This window comes from Hordeum vulgare, chromosome 3H (genome assembly GCF_904849725.1).
Source record: "Hordeum vulgare subsp. vulgare chromosome 3H, MorexV3_pseudomolecules_assembly, whole genome shotgun sequence".
Taxonomy (NCBI): domain Eukaryota; kingdom Viridiplantae; phylum Streptophyta; class Magnoliopsida; order Poales; family Poaceae; genus Hordeum; species Hordeum vulgare.
In genome coordinates, this window is record NC_058520.1 from 150,445,721 (window position 1) to 150,464,239 (window position 18,519).

An 18,519-nucleotide genomic window follows, 5' to 3' on the forward strand; every position below is an offset into this window, starting at 1 on the left:
TTAACTATAGTTATCGGGGATAGTTGCCATGTGTGTTTACCTAGTTGCCGCGTGTGGTTTAACCATAGTTGCCATGTATGGTTAATCGTAGTTGCCATGTGTGTTTATCTTGTTGCCACGTACACGCAACTGCAGTTGCCATCTAGCAACGAATCATAGTTGCCTTGTGTGTTTACGTAGTTCCACGTATGCCACGCCCAAGATGCGACTCTATCCTCAATTTGGCACGAGGGCCTCATCAGGGATAGAAGCGCATCTCGTCGTGTCGCAAGAATGGATATCGTTACACGTACATGTACTGAAAAGAAGAGATATATATATATAATTTGGCTTACACTCGCCACAAGCTACATCAGAGTCACAACAGTACAATACATAATCATCATGAAGAAGAGCAGAGTCCGACTACGGACGAAAACAAACGAGAAAAGAAGAACGACGTCCATCCTTGCTATCCCAGGCTGCCGGCCTGAAACCCATCCTAGATCGATGAAGAAGAAGAAGAAGAAGAAGAAGAAGAAGCAACTCCAAATGAACAATCAACGCGCTCGCGTCAAGTAACCTTTACTTGTACCTGCAACTGGTGTTGTAGTAATCTGTGAGCTACACGGGGACTCAACAATCTCCTTTCCAAAGGTATCAAGACTAGCAAAGCTTAATGGGTGAGGTATGGTTAAGTGGTGAGGTTGCGGCAGCGGCTAAGCATATATTTGGTGGCTAAACTTACGAGTATAAGAAATAAGAGGGGGAAGATCTACGCAGAACGGACGTGAGCTATTGATGATCAAATGAATGATCCTGAACATCTACCTACGTCAGTCATAAACCCAACGTGTCCTTGATCAGAGAAGGAAACTCACGAAAGAGACAGTCACGGTTACGCACACAGTTGACAAGTTTTAATTAAATTACTTCAAGTTATCTAGAACCAGTGTTAAACAAAGTATCCACGTTGCCACATAACTGCAGGCACGGCTTTCCGAAAGATTAAACCCTGTAGAGGTGCTCCAACTAGTCCATCACAAATTACCACAAGCCGCATAGAAATCCTCGATCACGACACTCGCGATCTCATCGGATTCCTTAGTGGAAAACCTCAACTCTGAGATTACCCAAAGCATCACGGGAATCCCGATGCACAAGATATCTCATCAAAGGTAAAACTAATCCAGCAAGGCCACCCGACGTGTCGACGATCTCGATAGGAGCCGCGTATCTCGTTCTCAAGACACAACGGATAAGCACAGCGTACGGTGGCCTGATAGAAATCTCCCGAGTTGCCCCGGGTTGGCCCCGCAAACGGCTCTAGTTTTGGACCAGCACCATCAGCACTGGCCCTCCTGTATTATGTAGAATTACTCCTCGGGCAGCGCTAACTCCCTATGCATTTCAGTGTTAACAGAATTATTATGTTGGGAAAATAGTACCAGTGTTGGGCATTGCCAGACCAGCTTTAATCTAAAACGAATTATCAAGGGGGTCCCCATAACAACCCCGATCGTGTTAGGAGCGCTCAATTATGGAACATAACACCGGTAGCCGAAACTAAGGGGGCAAAGGTGGAACAAAACACCAGGCTAGAAAGGCCGAGCCTTCCACCTTTTACCAAGTATATAGGTGCATTAAAATAAATAGCATTAATATGGTGATATAACAAGGAACCCATGTTGTCACATGGAAGCAACTGCACCTGAAACTAGCAACGCTAACACAAGGTTAAACAAGCAGTAACATAGCCAATCAGTGGTTTGCTAGGTTGAACAGGTTGAAGGTTTCATGGCATTGTTGAGAGGCTGATATTTAACATGTGGTAGGCAACGAGACATAATCGATAGCATCGAAATAACTAGCATGGCAATGATAGTAATGGTATCTAGGGAAATGGTCATCTTGCCTGAGATCCCGCTTGGAAGAAGAATGACTCCGTGAAGCAAACGAACCGATGTAGTCGAACGGGTCCTCACAATCCGACACGCTTGCGGAACTCTACCGAGACAAAGCAAACCAGAAACACAAATCAACACACGATATTCACCACAGATGCGAGACACATATGATGCATGAACAACTGAACACATGCAAAACACGACATGGCAATTCACACAAACAAACACTACACCTTAAGTGAAGTTCAATATGCAACGAGTTGCATATTGACGAAACTCCACGTATGAGTTATTTAGTTCTATCCCGATTAGGTACACGACAATATTAAATGTGGTTAAACCTGGCAAGAGGTGAAGCGTAATTAAACTACCTATCTAGGCATTTTAAATGAGGTCGGAAATGACATATAGCATCTCCGAAACGACCTGACATGTTAATTTACAATTCTGTCCAGATCTGAACTAACACATTTAGTTAGTTGTTAAACAGCAAAACAAACAGGTTCACGTGATTCTACGCGTCGTTACAAGCAATTTACACATAGAGAACATCTCCAACGGAGCTACGGTTCAAAAGATACAAGCACCGCAAGATATGATGGCATGAATGCAATATGTGTGCAACGATGGTCACAAGCACCTCAAAACATACAACCAGCAAGAGAAAATGAAACTACACGAGATTCTAAGCAGGTACCATATAGGACACGATCAAATCGGAGCAACGGTTCAAAAACTACGAGCAAAACAAGAAATCACTACAATCTGCCAAAATCAGCCACATAGCATTTTCTACACCCCACAACTACGAGCTACTCAACTCCAATATGCACAAGAAAGACATGACACGAAAGAGTATAAGAAGCACTATAACATACAACCAACAACAACTAGCATGGCATCATGGATCACTAGGTAAAGAAGTCACAAAATGCTTTCTCACACACAATTTCAGACTTAGTGAAAATAACACTTCATGAAAGTGCAGTTTTCGATATGAAGGCATATTGACAGCAGCAAAACCATAAGTTACAGGACTCCAAATGGCATGAAAATTCACAACATGCTAGAGAATCACAAGGTCTACAACTAACTCCATTGCACAAACCTCAAAAGAGCTACAGATCACAAGATAGAAGCAAGACAAGACAATAAAAAATATAACAAATTCCAGACTTAGAAAATATTTCAGCATCTCTAAAACAGCACTATTTTTAGCAACTAGAGAGCAAGAAAACCACACCTAAACATGCATTTCTATTGCAACCAAAAATACCAGGGGCTAGAGTAAACATCAAAGAACAACTCCATAGTTGACATCTCCTTCAAATGAAGCACAGATTAAATCCTACGAAATAAACAAAAGGGCAACATGGCAAAATATCGCGCGAACTAACTTGCTCAAAAGCTAAAACTAATTTCTACCCCAAAAACATATAAAACATGTGGGGTTGCAACACAAAAATAATGCCACACGTAAATGCGAGATATAATCCTAAACACGGGAAATAAACTAGTGGCAAATCCCTACACGCAAAAATACCAATGTCCGCTCTAAAATACATGGCAAAGGTGTTCCTAAAACATGGACATTTTATCTAAGGCATTCGAGCAACCCGGACACGCACGAGAAATAACTACGGAATGGATCCTATTGGAACAACACGTGTTTCTAGGCATACGACATGCTAAACGACGTCAAACAATTATGCAAGTTATAAATTCGGATTCTACGCGAAATTCTACACAAAAACCATATACAACTCATCGCGATCCGACTTACGGTTTAAAAGTTACGGGGGTTTTATTATACGTCTATTTCTCTGGAATATATACTAATTCCAAAAATACTGATTATTCTAACCGGGCCCACACGGAGCGAATGAAGCTAAAGGGCGCTCGGAGCGAGGAATAGGGGCGGGGTTACCATGGACCGCCCTGGATGTGGCCGCGGGCGAAGGAGGCTGCGACTGGCGGCTCGGGCCGACTTGGGGCGATGGGCCTCGGCTGGCGGAGCAGCTCGGCTGGCTGCTGGCTCCCTGGGCCGCAGCGGTTCGTGGCGCTGCGGGAGCCCACGCGGGGGGGGGGGGGGGGGGCGAGCGAGCAGGTCGTCGTGGCGGCTGGCGCTCCCTCGATCCTGCTTGGATCGAGGAGCAGGAACCGGCGGCGCTGGCGCACGGGGAGAAGACCCCGCAGGGCAGGCCGGCGAGGCCCACGGCGGGTCCAGCGAGGGCGCGACGGCCGGATCCGGGCGGCTGCTCGCCGGATCTAGCGCGAGGCGGGGGCGCAGCTACAGGGAGGCGGGGGTGGCGGCTGCTGCAAGCAGAGGGCGGCGCGGCTGCGGCGTAGATCGGGACAGGGAGGCGGCGAACTGCGGCGAGGCGCCGCGGCTCGGCTCTCCGGCGAGCTGCAGCCGGCGGCGGGGCACGGGGAAGCCTCGGGGCGGCGCGGGCACGGGGGAGCCCGGGAGCACGGGAGGCGGCGGCGGCGGTTCGGGGCCGGGCGGGCCTACGATGGGCTTCGCGGGCCCGCGGTGGCTGGCAGAGGAGAGAGAGAGAGTGGGGGGCTAGGGTTTCAGGCGCGGATCCCGAGGTAGAGGGTGGTGGCTGTCTAAAATATGCACGGGGACTATATATAGACAAATGGGGGGGGGATAGGTTAACAGGAATTTCGTTCCGGATCCAACCACGCGATCGGAATCGGACGATTCCGAACGCGGGACGGACTAAGTGGCCGTGTAGAGTAGGTATCCGTAGACTTGAGGGGAAACGGGCGACGCGGCAACGATTTTTAAAACACCGATAACCGTCTGACGGTATACCGAATACGGTGCCGCTACGTTCGACCGTTCGGGTACCAGACGGTCTCCGATCGCGACGAAATTCGACAGGCGGCCTAGCTATATTAAAGTAAGACCGCACGTCAAATCTCAACCCAATCAGAGAAAGTTTTACGCACACTTTTGAAAACAAGATTTAAATGATGCCGCGGGCGCGTGCGTGTGTGGTCGGGCTCAGAACGGACAACGACGAGAACCGGCAACTAACACGGATGCAAGTCTTGAAAATTGGCGGCAACGGAGATGTCGATGCAATGCAGATGGGGCGAATGATGCGATAAAAGAAAATAACCATCCGACAGAAATGGAATGGAAGGGGAATCTTCTAGAACGCCGGCATCGGGCTGTCACAACTCTCCTACACTACAAGAGGATCTCGCCCCGAGATCCAAGAATGAAAGGGGGAGAGGATGAGAAAGAACAAGAGGTAAAAACTTAGTCGCTTCTTTGACAAACGAGTGAAACCAATGATCCTTGAAGGTTGCAAAGAGATGAGGAATGATATGAGAAAGAAGCAAGAATTCACGGAAAATTTCGGTAGCACTTCGGTAGGAAAATGGGACAAAAAATTCGATAAGATGGAAGAAATAGACAATATTCACAGCCAACAAATAAATATAACAAGGGAACACCATGATCTTGATAGAACAACATAATACACCCAAAAGAGCAACATTACAATGCCTCCGGAAGAAGAGAATATGAAGTAGCTCATACGGAAGAAGAGAATGAAGAGAGAATGACAACTACTATCTCAAATGAACTTGACAAGCACCCTTGCAAGAAGAATTGAACGGAGTTGTTGGAAAAACAACAACGAAAAGAACAAGATAGCAGTGGGCTTATGGGAACCTTTTCAAACTAATGAAGTGACAACCAGCCACTAACAGAACAAGGATTGATTGGGAGAAACAAGATATGAACAATTTCTTACACCAAGAGGATACATTGAGAACTTGGATTAATGACGATCACCATAATAGCAACAATCCATAGGAAAAGCTTTAGGTGAGATCCAAACCAAGATAGCTCAATGAAGAACTCATGGGTTGAAAATATCTCATGACCATAGAATTGGTGGGTTTAATTATCTCATTCTTGAAAGGAAATCTCTTCGAGACTCCCACACTAACAAGAATGCAATAATACCACCTCAAAAGGAAAAGGAAGAACAAATGCACTTGGAAATGCAAGAGAAGAAAACTTGAGGTTCTCCAATAAGAATCTTGAGGAACACTTTGAGAATGAATTGACATCAAGAGCCGCCCCGAAAGAAGAATTCAGATTACTATGAACAAGAATAAGAATTATGTTATGCTTATCCTTCATCAAGTTTAATTGATGACAAGCAACGGATTTAGCATACAACTTATTCCTCTTGAAAGAATCTTGAAGAGATAGAGAGATAAGCACCACTTGAACCATAATTGAGGGAAGCACCGGTAAGAATTCAAAATTGAATGGGAACACCATGAATTAATGGAGATACATGAGAATGAAGAGATCATGAGCCACCTAACAGAAAACTTGAACAAGGCACCGAAATAAATGAGAGACGAACAAAGAGACGACGATTAAGAAGAATTGAGGATGAAGCAGAAAGCTAAGAACGAAGAATCTTCTAAAATGATGGCCTTCGGAGGATCGAGAAATGAACACAACTCAGAAATGCACCGGATAGCAAGAAATAGATTCTCATGATTGGGAACAATTCAAGATGATGCCACAAGGCTGAAATGATGAATCTCCAAGAGAATGGACCAAGATTTGAGAGAAACACTCCTTCGAATTGTAAGCTGAGAATGATGACGAGAACAACACCAAGAATACTGAGACACTCCGGAATAACGAAGAATGAAAGGTTGAGCCAAGGAATGAATTAATTCGAATAGACCTTGGAGAAGGGATATGAGTGATGAGATACATACTTACGTCATAGTTGAAAAGAATTAAAGATCTTCGGAAAAGATTACAAGGGCTAAAAGATCCTGGGAAAATCCTGTGGGTTATGGGCCCACTCAAAGAAACCACCGTTGAAAAGATTGCTAGAACGAGAGATATTGCACCGGTATAAGAAAACAAGATGAGGTTAGCACCTCGAAATTACTAAAGGATTGAAAACCAGAACTTCTGAAATATCTTCAACACTCCGGATAGAAAAGAGATGAATAAACAAGATAGGCTGATAAAAATCTCCAACATAGGAAAGAATTGCAAGTATGAAAAGGATACGATGACACGGATAACTAAATTGAATTCACCGGTAAGGATGACAAGAATGAACAAATATGACACGAATCTCCTGAGAACCTTCACAACGAATCACCGGATAAGAGAGAAAAGAACAGACAGCGGAAGCACAATGAAAAGAAAACTCTTGGATGAAAATTGAATCACTGAGAAAAAGGGCGGGAGGGTGGGGAAAAACAAAGACAACTTGGGCTAGATGAGATGAACTCCGGAATAAAATAGAGAATGATCTTGCAAAAATTTGGAGAGGATTGAATCCACTTGGAGAGAAACAGACCGGTTGGAAAAGAATTAACATGACGACTCCGGTTGACAAGAATTGATAAGACAACTGATTGAGCAAAAGGATTAGCACTCTCACATGAATATGAGAACACTACTTAGAAAAGATCTGAAATCACCACTTGACATCGAAGCAACTTGAATTGCCACATTCCAACAAAACAAATGGTGATGCTTATGAAACAAGCCAGAACAAACTCATGAGAAAGATTTCGTCCGATATTTTTGTGGACAGGATCGCAGGGGCTCGAACCTTACAGTAGCCATCAAGTGCAAGGCAGTGCACCCGACATACAAAGCGTCCCCGAGTCATAGCAAGCTACAAGGACTCTCTAAGACACAACGAGAACCGCTGTAAGTCGACCGTCAACAAACGGATCCACTAGATGTCGAACCCCAACCTAACATCATGGATTTGTTGGAAGATTGTCCTATAAGTAACTACTTGAATTCCCACCTAAGAATTCCCAAAATATCTCGTCATGCAATCTGGTACACGGATACAAGGAGTAATATCACACAACTCCTATACTAACCCGTCACCTGTATCACATCCGTCAACACACAACCAGAATCTCGGACCTTCATCTACAACAGACCCTCGTGATCACAACGATACAAAGTATGGCAGTACTCCCGAACAATCTGCACCAGTACTGGGGACGTCGGGGTTATCTCGCCACTACTAGTATTGAAGCAATTACGAACATCCTTCATTCTGAGATACTAAGAAATCTGAATGATAACGATGTGCTCGAGAATTCCCTGGAGCTCAACTCCCTAGAAGAAATCAAGTCAGACAGGAGGCACCAAGACAGAACTCCGTCACATCGGCATCATATAGATTCCAAGAATATCCGCGTGATCCTAAAAAATTTGAGTGAGAAGAGGAGTAGAATTAAAATATTACGTCAAGATTCCTCACCAGAGCATAGAAGAGGAGAAAAAAGAATCCTACTCTCTGATATATAACTAGACTCAGAGTAGTTTTTCACTAGACTCGACTCGGCCAAGTTCGATCAATCAAGGGGGCTCCTAGGTTGGTACTACTCTGATACCAACTTGTCACGTCCAAGATGCGAGCCTATCCTCAATTCGGCACGAGGGCCTCGTCAGGGATAGAAGCGCATCTCGTCGTGTCGCAAGAATGGATATCGTTACACGTACATATACTGAAAAGAACAGATATATATAGAATTTGGCTTACACTCGCCACAAGCTACATTAGAGTCACAACAGTACAATACATAATCATCATGAAGAAGAGCAGGGTCCGACTACGGACGAAAACAAACGAGAAAAGAAGAACGACGTCCATCCTTGCTATCCCACGCTGCCGGCCTGGAACCCATCCTAGATCGATGAAGAAGAAGAAGAAGAAGAAGAAGCAACTCCAAATGAACAATCAACGCGCTCGCGTCAAGTAACCTTTACCTGTACCTGCAACTCGTGTTGTAGTAATCTGTGAGCCACAAGGGGACTCAGCCATCTCATTTCCGAAGGTATCAAGACTAGCAAAGCATAATGGGGTGAGGTATGGTTAAGTGGTGAGGTTGCGGCAGCGGCTAAGCATATATTTGGTGGCTAAACTTACGAGTACAAGAAATAAGAGGGGGAAGATCTACGCGGAACGGACGTGAGCTACTGATGATCAAATGAATGATCCTGAACACCTACCTATGTCAGCCATAACCCCATCGTGTCCTCGATCGGAGAAGGAACTCACGAAAGAGACAGTCACGATTACGCACACAGTTGGCAAGTTTTAATTAAATTACTTCAAGTTATCTAGAACCAGTGTTAAACAAAGTATCCACGTTGCCACATAACCGCGGGCACAACTTTCCAAAAGATTAAACCCTGCAAAGGTGCTCCAACTAGTCCATCACAAATTACCACAAGCCACATAGAAATCCTCGATCACGACACTCGCGATCTCGTCGGATTCCTTAGTGGAAAACCTCAACTCTAAGATTACCCAAAGCATCACCGGAATCCCGATGCACAAGATATCTCATCAAAGGTAAAACTAATCCAGCAAGGCCACCCGACGTGTCGACGATCCCGATAGGAGCCGCGTATCTCGTTCTCAGGACACGACGGATAAGCACAGCGTATGGTGGCCTGATAGAAATCTCCCGAGTTGCCCCGGGTTGGCCCCGCAAATGGCTCTAGTTTTGGACCAGCACCATCAGCACTGGCCCTCCTGTATTATATAGACTTACTCCTCGGGTAACGCTAACTCCCTATGCATTTCAGTGTTAACAGAATTATTATGTTGGGAAAATAGTACCAGTGTTGGGCCTTGCCAGACCAGCTTTAATCTAAAACGAATTATCAAGGGGGTCCCCATAACAACCCCGATCGTGTTAGGAGCGCTCAATTATGGAACATAACACCGGTAGCCGAAACTAAGGGGGCAAAGGTGGAACAAAACACCAGGCTAGAAAGGCTGAGCCTTCCACCTTTTACCAAGTATATAGGTGCATTAAAATAAATAGCATTAATATAGTGATTGTAAGTGCATCTAGTGCCCCTTAGTGATTTTGGTGGTTTGAAGACTTATAGGTTAAGTATCTAATGTGTTTATAAGTGTACACAGGATCTATAAGTCATTGAGGAGTTTGAGATATTTGAAGAATATCGACCCCTAAAAATGTATATCTTCAGTTGAAGAAATTGGTCTGAAGCTGAAGAAATGAATCGCGAGGAATCTGCGATGAAATTGATATTCCTCATGAAGACACTAATATTGAGAAGACCGGTGGTTCCTAAAGAAAATCATTCTGAAGAAATTGAAGCGTGAAGATTTACGTTTTCTGTTTTACTTTCTTCGTATTTGATGAATAGGAACACCGTACTGTTAAAGGGGGTCAAAGTAAGACTATGGAATGGATTTCCTCATGATGCTCAACCCAAGCCAAATCCTACCAAAAGCCTCAAGTGAGGAATATGAGTGACATGAGGACTCTCACAGTTGAGGGTCCCGACCGTTTCGGTAACCACGCCAAGTCACTGGTCTTATCCACTCCAACGGTCATATTATTTAAGGGCATTAGTGTCAAATCATGTCGGGATGCTCCGAGGCTATAAATAGCCACCCCCCACAACCACTAGCTGGTTGGCTGCTCCGTTAGAAACTGACACTTGTCATAAGAGCAACCCAAATTCCTCAGAGCCTTCGAGAGTAATTCATCAGTGAGGAAATACACCACCCACCGAAACCACAAACCAAACCTAGTGATTGAGCATCACTGAAGAAGTTGTTCCTGTGTGGGACTGAAGCCTTTTACCTTTGAGGACATGCATCCTCCAGACGGTTAGGCGTCATGGTCTAGAGCAATCCAGCAGTCAATTGTGGATCGCCGGGTGACCGAGTTTGTGAGGGTTTGGAAGTCTGCCCTGAAGACTTACCACGAGTGTTGGGCGAGGACTGTGTGTCTTTAGCTCAAGGAGAATACGGTAGGGACTGTGTGTCCCGGGACTGGGTGTCCTTTGGTTTCAATACCAAGCCGCTCCAAACCAGATGTACAACTGTCACAACAGTTGGAACTGGGTCATCAATGACTGTCTTCTGTGAGAATCGGGTTCGAATTCCTCAACTCTTTACTTTCTCTGTATTATGTGTTGATGAATTTCACTGTGACTGTTTGAAGAATTTGTTGAAGACTTTCTCTGAATTTCCTCAACCCCAAATTTTTCACAATAGTTAATCATCATCTGTATTCTGCGTGCCTGCTTACTGTGCAATCTGTTTTCACATTCTTCACTCTCAAATACTGCTGGTGTGAACGTTTGCACGTCTGATCCTTTACTGTTTCCGCTGTAAGTTAGTCATCAGTGAGGAATTTCCTCAAAAGGAATTTCCTCAGTGATGAAATTCTAAAAATCTCCTATTCACCCCCCTCTAGTCGATATAACGCACTTTCAATTGGTATCAGAGCAAGGTACTCCCTTGTTCTGTGTGATTTTGGTTTAACCACCTGGAGTTTTAGTTATGTCGACTGCAGGCATGTTCAAGGTGACTGCAACATGTCCTACCTACGAAGGGAAGAACTTTCCTTTCTGGAAGAACAAAATGCAAATGCATCTACAAGCTATTGACAATGATCTCTGGTATATTGTGGAAAATGGCGTCCCCATCATTTCTGCCAGTGTCACTGCAGCTGATGTGAAGAAATTCAAGCAACTTGATTCTCAAGCGAAGAACATCATCTGTGGCCATCTGAGCCCTGACCAGTTTGGAAGAGTAAGTGCTTTGGGCTCTGCAACACTGATCTGGGAGAGACTGTGCAAGGTAAATGAAGGAGTATCAACCCAGTGTGACTCTCGTGTTGATATTCTTCGCAATCTCTTCAATCGCTTCAAGAGACATGACAATGAATGCTGCCAAGACACCTTTGATCGCCTCACTGATATATCAAATGAACTGCAAGCACTGGGAGCTCGAGACATCACTGATCACGAAGTTGTGAAGAAACTGCTGAGATCCTTGGATTCTTCATTTGACACTCTAGTTCTGATGATTCAAGAAAGACCAGACTACAAGATGCTAGATCCAGCTGATATCCTTGAAAGGCTAAATACTCATGAATTCCAGCTAGAAGAAAAGAGAGATCTATATGGACAAAGCTATTCCAGACCACGTGCACTGAAGGCTAGAGCAATTTCCTCATATGAAGAAGAAGACACAGATGACAACGGTTGTGACCCTGAAGAATTTGGACAGGAGCTTGCAATGCTTGTGAGGAAATTCCAGAGATTTACACGACGAGGTCAGTTCGGTAAATCATCAAGAAGAGACATGAGGAAATCAAAATCTACATCTGAGGACTACAAGAAACGGACCTGTCACAAGTGCAAGAAATCAGGTCATTACATTGCTGATTGTCCCCGCTGGGGAAAGGAATCAAAGAAGAAGAAATACAAGGATGACAGTTCTGATGACTCGAAGAAGAAGAAGAAATCTTCAAAATCCTCATCTTCAAAGTCCTCATCACACAAGAAGACTAGCTTCAGAAAGGCTCGGGCACTTATTGGCAAGGAAATGGACTCCGAGGCAGAATCAGAGGAATGTGATGAAGAAGAAGGCTCCGAAGAAGACTCAGAATCCGGACAGGCTAGTCTTGCACTAGCAACCACTTTCGTCGGCAAGTCAATCTTCAATCTTGAAGAAAATGATTGCACCATCCATACTGATGACTATGCTGATGACATCGCTCCAACCTATTGCTTCATGGCAAAAGGTTCAAAGGTATCAAATAATGCCTCCTCCTCTGATTCAAGTGACTGTGAACATAATGATTATAAGAAACCCAGTTATAGTAAATGATGGGGTTATAGTCCTAGGGTAGGGTCATAGGCCTGCCCTATAGGTCCTACCCAAGGACTACCCCCCACAAAGGACAATACCCTTAGTCAACTCCGACTGAATTAAGGAATCCATGTCTTCCAGTCGGTAACATACCTTCGGTCGTCCAGTCGGGGACTAGCATTCGGTATACCACTCGGTACATCGTAACCCCCCTGGAGGGAAACGGTCGTACGTTTCCAGGTGTATTTATTAGCATTAAGGGCATACGTTACCTGTAACGTATGCATTCAATCGCCACTACTCCACCCGTGTACCAGAACCGTTGTGGAGGGCAGCGCACTCTATATAAGCCGCCCTCCCCCACTGGTAAAGGGGTTAGCAAATCATTGTACTCCATATTCCACTCGGCAACAAGCTCCGAGAGCACTGAGACGTAGGGCTGTTACCTCCACCGCAGAGGGGCCTGAACTCATACAACCTTGCCGTAGCTAGGACTCTGCCCATCTCATTCGTACCCTACACATCTATTGAAGAAATTGGTCTGAAGCTGAAGAAATGAATCGCGAGGAATCTGCGATGAAATTGATATTCCTCATGAAGACACTGATATTGAGAAGACCGGTGGTTCGTGAAGAAATTGAAGCGTGAAGATTTACGTTTTCTGTTTTACTTTCTTCGCATTTGATGAATAGGAACACTGTACTGTTAAAGGGGGTCAAAGTAACACTATGGAATGGATTTCCTCATGATGCTCAACCCAAGCCAAATCCTACCAAAAGCCTCAAGTGAGGAATATGAGTGACATGAGGACTCTCACAGTTGAGGGTCCCGACCGTTTCGATAACCACGCCAAGTCACTGGTCTTATCTACTCCAACGGTCATATTATTTAAGGGCATTAGTGTCAAATCATGTTGGGATGCTCCCAGGCTATAAATAGCCACCCCCACAACCACTAGATGGTTGTCTGCTCCGTTAGAAACTGACACTTGTCATAAGAGCAACCCAAATTCCTCAGAGCCTTCGAGAGTAATTCATCAGTGAGGAAATACACCACCCACCGAAACCACAAACCAAACCTAGTGATTGAGCATCACTGAAGAAGTTGTTCCTGTGTGGGACTGGAGCCTTTTACCTTTGAGGACTGTGCATCCTCCAGACGGTTAGGTGTCATGGTCTAGAGCAATTCAGCAGTCAATTGTGGATCGCCGGGTGACCGAGTTTGTGAGGGTTTGGAAGTCTGCCCTGAAGACTTACCACGAGTGTTGGGCGAGGACTGTGTGTCCTTAGCTCAAGGAGAATACGGTAGGGACTGAGTGTCCCGGGACTGGGTGTCCTTTGGTTTCAATACCAAGCCGCTCCAAACCAGATGTACAACTGTCACAGCAGTTGGAACTGGGTCATCAACGACTGTCTTCTCTGAGAATCGGGTTCTAATTCCTCAACTATTTACTTTCTCTGTATTATGTGTTGATGACTTTCACTGTGACTGTTTGAAGAATTTGTTGAAGACTTTCTCTGAATTTCCTTAACCCCAAATTTTTCACAATAGTTAATCATCATCTGTATTCTGCGTGCCTGCTTACTGCGCAATCTGTTTTCACATTCTTCACTCTCAAATACTGCTGGTGTGAACGTTTGCACGTCTGATCCTTTACTGTTTCCGCTGTAAGTTAGTCATCAGTGAGGAATTTCCTCAAAAGGAATTTCCTCAGTGATGAAATTCTAAAAATCTCCTATTCACCCCCCTCTAGTCGATATAACACACTTTCAGTGATATAACAAGGAACCCATGTTGTCACATGGAAGCAATTGCACCTGCAACTAGCAACGCTAACACAAGGTTAAACAAGCTGTAACATAGCCAATCAGTGGTTTGCTAGGTTGAATAGGTTGAAGAGGTTGAAGGTTTCATGGCATTGTTGAGAGGTTGATATTTAACATGCGGTAGGCAACGAGACATAATCGATAGCATCGAAATAACTAGCATGGCAATGATAGTAATGGTATCTAGGGAAATGGTCATCTTGCCTGATATCCCGCTTGGAAGAAGAATGACTCCATGGAGCAGACGAACCGATGTAGTCGAGCGGGTCCTCACAATCCGACACGCTTGCGGAACTCTACCGAGACGAAGCAAACCGGAAAGACAACTCAACACACGATATTCACCATAGATGCGAGACACATATGATGCATGAACAGCTGAACACATGCAAGACACGACATGACAATTCACACAAACAAACACTACACCTTAAGTGAAGTTCAATATGCAACGAGTTGCATATTGACGAAACTCCACGTATGAGTTATTTAGTTCTATCTCGATTAGGTACACGGCAATATTAAATGTGGTTAAACATGGCAAGAGGTGAAGTGTAATTAAACTACCTATCTAGGCATTTTAAATGAGGTCGGAAATGACATATAGCATCTCTGAAACGACCTCACATGTTAATTTACAATTCTGTCCAGGTCTGAACTAACACATTTAATTAGTTGTTAAACAGAAAAATAAATAGGTTCACGTCATTCTACGCGTTGTTACAAGCAATTTACACATAGAGAACATCTCCAACGGAGCTACGGTTCAAAAGATACAAGCACCGCAAGATATGATGGCATGAATGCAATATGTGTGCAACGACGGTCACGAGCACCTAAAAACATACAACCAACAAGAGAAAATGAAACTACACGAGATTCTAAGCAAGTACCATATAGGACACGATCAAATCGGAGCAACGGTTCAAAAACTACGAGCAAAACAAGAAATCCCTACAATATGCCAAAATCAGCCACATAGCATTTTCTACACCCCACAACTACGAGCTACTCAACTCCAATATGCACAAGCAAGACATAACACGAAAGAGGGTAAGAATCACTACAACATACAACCAACAACAACTAGCATGGCATCATGGATCACTAGGGAAAGAAGTCACAAAATGGCTTCCCACACACAATTTCAGACTTAGTGAAAATAACACTTCATGAAAGTGCAGTTTTTGATCTAAAGGCATATTGACAGCAGCAAAACCATAAGCTACATGACTCCAAATGGCATGAAAATTCACAACATGCTAGAGAATCACATGGTCTACAACTAACTCCATTGCACAAACCTCAAAAGAGCTACATATCACAAAATAGAAGCAAGACAAGACAACAACAAAATATAACATATTCCAGACTTAGAAATATTTCAGCATCTCTAAAACAACACTATTTTTAGCAACTTGAGACCAAGCAAACCACACTTAAACATGCATTTCTATTGCAACCAAAAATACCAGGGGCTAGAATTATACATCAAAGAACAACTCCCTAGTTGACATCTCCTTCAAATGAAGCACAGATTAAATCCTACGAAATAAAAAAAAGGGCAACATGGTAAAATATCGCGCGAACTAACTTGCTCAAAAGCTAAAACTAATTACACAAAAAAATCCCATGGATTTTTCTACCCCGAAAACATATAAAACATGTGGGGTTGCAACACAAAAATAATAATAATGCCACACGTAAATGCGAGATATAATCCTAAACACGGGAAATAAACTAGAGACAAATCCCTACACGCAAAAACACCAATGACTGCTCTAAAATACATGGCAAATGTGTTCCTAAAACATGGACATTTTATCTAAGGCATTCGAGCAACCCGGACACGCACGAGAAATAACTACGGTACGGATCCTATTGGAACAACACGTGTTTCTAGGCATACGACACGCTAAACGACGTCAAACAATTATGCAAGTGATAAATTCGGATTCTACGTGAAATTCTACACCAAAACCATATACAAATCATCGCGATCCGACTTACGGTTTAAGAGTTATGGGGTTTTTATTATACGTCTATTTCTCTAGAATATATACTAATTCCAAAAATACTGATTATTCTAACCGGGCCTACAGGGAGCAATGAAGCTAAAGGGCGCTCGGAGCGAGGAATAGGGGCGGGGTTACCATGGGCCGACCTGGATGTGGCCGCGGGCGAAGGAGGCTGCGGCTGGCGGCTCGGGCCGACTTGGGGCGATGGGCCTCGGCTGGCGGAGCAGCTGGGCCGGCTGCTGGCTTCGTGGGCCGCAACGGTTGGTGGTACTATGGGAGCCCATGCGCGCGGGGGGGGGGGGGGGGGGGGGTGGAGCGAGCGAGCAGGTCGTCGCGGCGGCTAGCGCTCCCTCGATCTCGTCTGGATCGAGGAGCAGGAACCGACGGCGCTGGCGCACGGGGAGAAGTCCCCGCAGGGCAGGCCGGCGAGGCCCACGGCGGGTCCAGCGAGGGCGCGGCGGCCGGATCCGGGCGGCTGCTCGCCGGATCTGGCGCGAGGCGGGGGCGCAGCTACAGGGAGGCGGGGTGGCGGCTGCTGGAGGCAGAGGGCGGCGCGGCTGCGACGCAGATTGGGACAGGGAGGCGGCGAACGGCGGCGAGGCGCCGCGGCTCGGCTCTCCGGCGAGCTGCAGCCGGCGGCGGGGCACGGGGAAGCCTGGGGGCGGCGTGGGCACGGGGGAGCCCGGGAGCACGGGGCACGGGGGAGCCCAGCAGCACGTGAGGCGGCAGCGGCGATTTGGGCCCGAGCGGGCCTGTGATGGGCTGTGCGGGCCCGCGGTGGCTGGCAGAGGAGAGAGAGATTGGGGGGCTAGGGTTTCGGGCGCGGATCCCGAGGTAGAGGGTGGTGGCTGTCTAAAATATGCACGGGGATTATATATAAACAAATGGGGGGCTAGGTTAACCGGAATTTCGTTCCGGATCCAACCGCGCGGTTGGAATCGAACGATTCCGAACGCGGGACGGACTAAGTGGCCGTGTAGAGTAGGTATCCGGAGACGAGAGGGGAAACGGGCGACGTGGCAACGATTTTTAAAACACCGATAACCGTCCGACGGTAGACCGAATACGGTGCCGCTACGGTCGACCGTTCGGGTACCAGACGGTCTCCGATCGCGACAAAATTCAACACGCGGCCTAGTTATATTAAAATAAGACCGCACGTCAAATTTGAACCCAATCAGAGAAAGTTTTACGCACACTTTTGAAAACAAGATTTAAACAATGTCGTGGGCGCGTGCGTGTGTGGTCGGGCTCAGAATGGACAACGACGAGAACCGACAACTAACACGGATGCAAGTTTTGAAAACTGGCGGCAACGGAGGTGCCGATGCAATGCAGATGATGCGAATGATGCGATAAAAGAAAATAACCATCCGACAGAAACGGAATGGAAGGGGAATCTTCTGGAATGCCGGCATCGGGCTGTCACAACGTACGTGCACTACAGTTGCCATCTAGCAACATACGAGCAATGTGTGGGCGAAGAGCAGTCCGCCCACACGCGGTGGACTAGGTGATGCCTGTGTGGGCAGAAAACGATTCACCCACAGGCACAGCCGGCAAACCGCATGTTGTGAGTCGTGTGGGCGAACTCTTTAACGCCCACACACACGATAATGCCTACGTGGCACAGAAATTTCCATAGATTCCTTCAAGATGCGTATAAAATAGAATCAAAGACGCGTGTGGGCGAAGTACAAACGTGTGAGCGTTATCTTTTCCCAAAAAAAACGAGGCTATGGACGATTCTTTTGGTAGATTCTTTCGGAACCGTCATTTTATATTTATTTATTTACAATTCTATCTAGATAAGATTTAATTAGTTAGGATTATATAAGATATAAAATAATGATTTTCGAAGAAGCTGGGGAGGAAAGAGATTATGAAAGAATCGACCAAAAGAACCGTCCCTAAGGAATTCACGACATTGGCTTGACATCATGATCCTTTTTTTAATGAAAGGCATATTATTTTCTACCTTGTATATTTCAAAGCAAGCCGGTCATCCTGGGCATTCGGGTATTTTGGTTATTTCGGTTCGGGTAGTTCGGTTTATGTGTAATTCGGGTATTCAAAAATGAGAACCAAAATTATTTCTGTCAAA